Source organism: Hippocampus zosterae, chromosome 13 (genome assembly GCF_025434085.1).
Source record: "Hippocampus zosterae strain Florida chromosome 13, ASM2543408v3, whole genome shotgun sequence".
Classification (NCBI taxonomy): Eukaryota; Metazoa; Chordata; class Actinopteri; order Syngnathiformes; family Syngnathidae; genus Hippocampus; species Hippocampus zosterae.
The window spans coordinates 20,545,599-20,551,958 of record NC_067463.1 but is presented as its reverse complement, the minus strand read 5'-3'; the positions used below and the strand labels follow the sequence as shown (position 1 = coordinate 20,551,958).

The window sequence follows — 6,360 nt, the reverse complement described above, 5'->3', positions numbered from 1 at the left end:
GCCACCTCATCTGGCCCCTCTCGATGTGGAGGAGAAGCGGCTCGACTCTGAGCCCCTCCCGGATGACCGAGCTTCTCACCTTATCTCTAAGGGAGAGCCCGGACACCATGCGGAGAAAACAAATTGCGGCCACTTGTATCGGGATCTCATTCTTTCGGTCACGACCCATAGCCCGTGACCATAGGTCAGGGTTGGAATGTAGACCGACCTGTAAATTGAGAGCTTCTTCTTTTGACTCAGCTCCTTCTTTACCACGACAGACCGATACAAAGTCCACATCACAGCAGGCGGTGCACTGATCCGCCTGTCGATCTCTCACTGCCTCCTGCCCTCACGTGTGAACAAGACCCCAAGATACTTAAACACAAGATTTCCTTCATGACCCTTCATGACATGCAAAACTGAGGCCACCAAACCGGACCCCCTCAATGCCTCGGCTGTGCCTAGAAATTCTGTCCATAAAGGTTATGAACAGAATCTGTGACAAAGGGCAGCCTTGGCAGAAAGATCAACCTACTGTGAACCAAGCATACAGTACCACAAAATCAACGCAATGAGGTGAAATTCTACAGAACACCCCATAATCTGCCCACCACCTTTTCCAGATACTCCCCTCTAGTGGGCGCTATGGAAACGTGCACACCAAAACTAGCAGACTTTCAAAGAGTTTCTTCCCTCCTAATATCAACTCACTAAACAGATTCTAATTTATAGTGGTACTTTGCACACCGCTGTTACACACCGCTGTGCTCCATCATTGTAGCTCCACCTTTCTACACCGTCGTTGATCAATATTCCACAGCAATAGACACTTGAAAGCGTTGAAGAACTTTCTGCGTACTTGCATACATGACGTTTCGCTGCAATCACTGCACCAGACAAAGCACAGCTCAAACACCCCTTATGATGAGTAAAATATATGGACCAAGGTTTCCCTTGCCCGGACGCGGGTCACCGGGGCCCCCCTCTGGAGCCAGGCCTGGAGGTGGGGCTCGTTGGCAAGTGCCTGGTGGCCGGGCCTACACCCATGGGGCCCGGCCGGGCACAGCCCGAAGAGGCAATGTGGGTCCCCCTTCCCATGGGCTCACCACCCATGAGAGGGGCCAAAGGGGTCGGGTGCTGGGCGGCAGCCAAAGGCGGGGACTCTGGCGGTCCGATCCTCGGCTGCAGAAGCTAGCTCTTGGGACATGGAATGTCACCTCTCTGGCAGGGAAGGAGCCCGAGCTGGTGTGTGAGGCAGAGAATTTCCAACTGTATATAGTCGGACTTGCCTCCACACACAGCCTGGGTTCTGGTACCAGTTCTTTCGAGAGGCGTTGGACTCTCTTCCACTCTGGAGTTGCTCACGGTGAGAGGCGCAGAGCAGGTGTGGGCATACTCATTGCCCCCCGGCTCAGTGCCTGTACATTGGGGTTCACACCGGGAGACGAGAGGGTTGTCTCCTTCCGCCTTCGGGTGGGTGGACGTGGCCTGGCTGTTGTTTGTGCATATGCACCAAACAGCAGCGCAGTATACCCACCCTTTTTGGAGTCCTTGGAGGGTGTGCTGGAGAGTACTCCTGCTGGGGATGTCCTTGTTCTGCTGGGGGACTTCAATGCTCACGTGGGCAATGACAATGAGACCTGGAGGGGCGTGATTGGGAGGAACGCCCCCCCCCCCATCAGAACTCGAGTGGTGTTTTGTTATTGGACTTCTGTGCTCGCCACGGATTGTCCATATCGAACACTTTGTTCAAACATAAGGGTGTCCATATGTGCACTTGGCACCAGGACACCCTAGGCCGCAGTTCGATGATCGACTTTGTAGTTGTATCATCTGATTTGCATGTTCTGGACACTCGGGTGAAGAGAGCGGCGGAGCTGTCAACTGATCACCACCTGGTGGTGAGTAAGCTCCTATGGTGGGCGAAGATGCTGGTCCGTCCTGGCAGACCCAAACGTATTGTGAGGGTTTGTTGGGAGCGTCTGGCGGAATCCCCTGTCAGAAGGAGTTTCAACTCCCACCTCCGACAGAGCTTTTCCCATGTTCCGGGGGAGGCGGGGGACATTGAGCCCGAGTGGACCATGTTCCGTGCCTCTATTGTTGAGGCGGCCAATCTGAGTTGTGGCCGTAAGGTGGTTGGTGCCTGTCGTGGCGGCAACCCCCGTACTCGCTGGTGGACACCAGCAGTAAGAGATGCCGTCAAGCTGAAGAAGGAGTCCTATCGAGTCTTTATGGCATGTGGGACCCCAGAGGCAGCTGACGGGTATCGACTGTTTTTGAAGGAAAGCCTCAAAGATTCATGAAGCTTTTCCCGGCCATCCCAAGCTACTTCTTCCAAGAGTACCTATTGTCACTCCTTGCAGCACCGAGTAGCTTTTTGTCTTTGAAAGCAGTGCTGTGAAACTCTGAGCAGGACTGCTCGAACCAGTGAGCCCATTACGACGCAACGATCATGACAGGCGGCATAAAGGGCATGGACTGCCTGTGTGCAGGCTGACAGCCAGGATTTGGCACAGAGCAGGAGAGAACGCAAAACGCACCAAACGTAGGCTACGCTCATGGGTCCGGCAGCGTGGGATCGGTTCCCACTCATCGACGTTGTGGATGTAAATGGTTCTTTGTCTCTCTATGTGCACTGCGACTGACTGGTGAACAGTTCGGGGCGTAGTATGTGGTCCGCCTGAAGTCGGCTTGCTCCAGCAACTCCCCGCGACCCCGTTCAGGATACATGCCGTTGAAAAGGGATGGATTGATCGTACATAATACATACCTGTCAACTCATACGGGTTAGCCGTAGTTCATACGGATTTTGTGGTGAATCTTACGTATATGGCCGTTTCGCACAAATCATACGGATTCTGAAATTTTGAAAATGATTTTTTTTTGTTCCCCCCTCTACCAGGTAGTTCCGTTTTCTTTTGCCCAGAATGGTGCTCGTGTACTCGAATGCTTTCATTTCCGGAATACAACTCTGAACACAGTAATGCCACGAAGTAGAATGATGATTAGACATTAACCAGACATTGTATTATGGAGATCTACAATAAATACTTTGATTCTCTCCTTTCATCTCAAACTGCTTCAAACAACATAGTGTGTGACGGAAAAGTGGTTAGGACTGCACGACTGTCCGTGTTTTACGTTATGTGTTGTGTTTATTATTTTACTTTATGTTAACTGTTTTGTTAAGCGCTTTGTTACAACTGTCGCTGTTGTGAAAGCGCTATATATATCAGCATGTAATGTATTGTATTGTAAATATCATTGAACATTTCGTGGGTTTTTTTCTGCCATTATTTTGACATATAAAATGCTTTGGTATGTTATAAGGATTTTTTGCTCTTTATAAAGATTTTTTTGGTAGTTTATACAGGTTGGCGCTCCGAAAAGTTGACAGGTATGGTAATATAATATACAGTACTACAGTACCTCTGAGACTCGTAAACAGAAAATGCAAGTATACTTTTGACCAGCAGAGGGCGCAATTGTTCCTCTTGCACGCTGTGATATGTATGATCGATGTCAAGTAAATAAAACAGCCTTTATTGCAGAAATTATGAAAAATATTTGGGCAAGTGAAATCCTAAAAAATACTAATGACTCAAGTGTGTTAAGTGAAGTATATAGAAACTCTTTTAAATATTTGTTTTTAATTAAAAACAAGTACAGGTGTCCCATCCACATTCAAGAAAATCCATGACTTAAGATAAGATAACCTTTATTTGTCCCACACTGGGGAAATTTTCAGTCTACAGCAGCAAAATTGGGGGCGGGGGGTGGGTGAGAAAGAACATAATGTAAATAATAATAATAATGATAAAATAATATTAATTATGGCTGTGTATTTTATCTTCAATAAAAACAAACTTTGTTCTTAAACAAGGTAACTGTGGCAACACTGTTCATGTCACAAACAGATTTTAACAACCTCCTTGTTGCATCAGACCTGATTCAAATGAGCAAATCATCAGCAAGCTCTGTGGAAGCTTGATGATGAACCTGTTCATTTGAATCAGGTGTGTTGCAACAGGGAGAGATGGAAAACATGCAGCATAGTGGCCATCCAGGACTGGAATTGCCCACCCCTGTGCTGGAGCCTTTCCCAGCTGTCCTTGGGCAGTGGGCGGAGTACACCCTGAAATGCTTGCCAGCCAATCGCAGGGCACATATCGACAAATAACCATTTGCACTCAAACTCACACCAAGGGACAATTTAGAGTGTTCAATCAGCCTGCCATGCATGTTTTTGGAATGTGGGAGGAAACCGGAGCACCCGGAGAAAACCCACACAGACCCGGGGAGAACATGCAAACTCCACACAGGCAGGCCGGAGCCTGAAAATGACACTGTGAGGCGGACATGCTAACCAGTTGACTACCTGAACATCCTCTGAAAACTTAGCCAGCCATCCATTGTCCGCTTATTCACAAGAAGGTCATTTACTGTATGTACCAGAGCCAATTCCAGATGTCTTCAGGCAGTGGGCAGGGTACAACCTGGAACTGGTTTTTGCCACATGCAAACTCCACACAGGGAGGTCAAGGACAGTCAGCCATCATAACTCAAAATAAAGAAAAATAATAACCGTTCCAGAATTAACTCAACTATCCATTTTCTTTGTACAAATGTGGTCTAAATTACTGAATGAACAGTGAGGATTTTAGGAGTGGCTTCAGTAGGAAATATTTTAAGATTCAGCTGCACTGCCACCAGTTGAATTTATGGACTTGTTCCTGGTATCCCCCATGTTAATCCCCATCCAAACACACAACCCCCTACTGTGTGTGCCCCTATCAGTCAGCCCATTAGTTCACATCATGTCGCACACAGCTCTAATGGTGCTCAATTCTCTCTCTCTCTCTCTCTCTCTCTCTCTCTCTCTCTCTCTCTCTCTCTCTCTCTCTCTCTCTCTCTCTCTCTTTATCTCTCTCTCACACACACACACACACACACACACACACACACACACACACACACACACACACACACACACATGCACGTACATCTCCTCAGTACACTCCAAAGTCAGTCATAAGAAAAAACATAAAAAACAGAACTCAATTAGTGGCCATGTGTGTGACTGTGTGTCTCTCTGTGTGTGACAGAATTATAGCTTTGCATATGTGTGTGTGTTTGGCCACCTTTTACCAGGTTTTATGTGTGTTCCCAGACCCACTGATCAAAAACATGCACCCGTGTACTGGACAACCTGGTGGTCTGCATGGTCCCGGGTGGTCTCAGAATTTACAACATGCTGGGTTCAAATGTGTGTGTTCCGGGTGGTGGATTGATGTTTCGTGACCTGTGCGGTTGGACAATTTATATCTCTCTGCAAAGCACAGCCAATCTTTCAAAAGTGGACAAAACAAGTTTATGTTTCTGATTGAATGTTTCATTGACTCAAGAATCGTTTACTCGTTTCCAGAGTAATGCATACTACTATTTGTTGGACAGCCACAATTAAGGCCCAAGTTTGAGACCGTTGATTTCAGATAAGGAGACAGGGGGCCCAAGTCTACAGGATGGAATGTACAAGGGCCACTGGGACCAAACAATATCACCTGTCTTCTTTTCGTTGAATTTCAAGAAATTTTGTGCCATTCACGTTTTGATTTCTTCCAGACAGGATAGGAGTGGCCTTAATGAGAAGGCGTCTTTCTTGCTCAGTGGGACATAGATCTGGCAGTCATCTGCATAGCAGTGGAAGGGAATACCATGTTTCCTTAAGATGGAACCCAATGGGAGCAGATACAGCGAGAACAGCAGAGGCCCCAGAATTGAGCCCTGTGGAACACCACATGACAGGGGAACAGTGCGTGACTCGGAGCAGCCAAGGCTGACACAAAAGGTCCTGTGAGCTAGATAGGACCTAAACCACTCAAGAGCACTTCAACATATATAAAAACAGAATACAATGATTTGCAAATAATGTTCAACCGATATTTGTTATGATCCGGAATAATCTGGGCAGGAGTGCATCCGACAGACATAGACCGAGATAAAAGATCTTTTACAAACAGGTTTCTTTTACAAAAACGCAAGACCTTTAAAGTAAAAGTGAGATTGCTGGTACTCAGAGCCAGGTTAACCGTGAATAACAAAAAGCGCCTACAAACGGCAAGCAAAACCAACAACAACAAAAAACATAAATTTTGTCAAGAAATACAAGAAAATCCAATCACAAGAAAACACAAAATAGCACGATAAATACCAATCCATCCATTCTCTGAACCACTTTATCCTCACAAGGGTCGCCGGGGGTGCTGGAGCCTATCCCAGCTGTGTTCGGGCAGTAGGTGGGGGACTTCTTGAACTGGTTGCCAGCCAATCGCAGGTGCACAAAGAAACAAGGTCAATCAGCCTGCCATGCATGTTTTT

At 47.1% G+C, this 6,360-nt stretch overlaps 1 protein-coding gene across 1 annotated transcript in view; it reads left to right on the top strand.

Moving 5' to 3' along the window:
• The window catches only part of cep44 (centrosomal protein 44), a 112,190-nt gene that overhangs the window by 13,993 nt on the left and 91,837 nt on the right, over window positions 1–6,360 (top strand). The window lies entirely within an intron of this gene.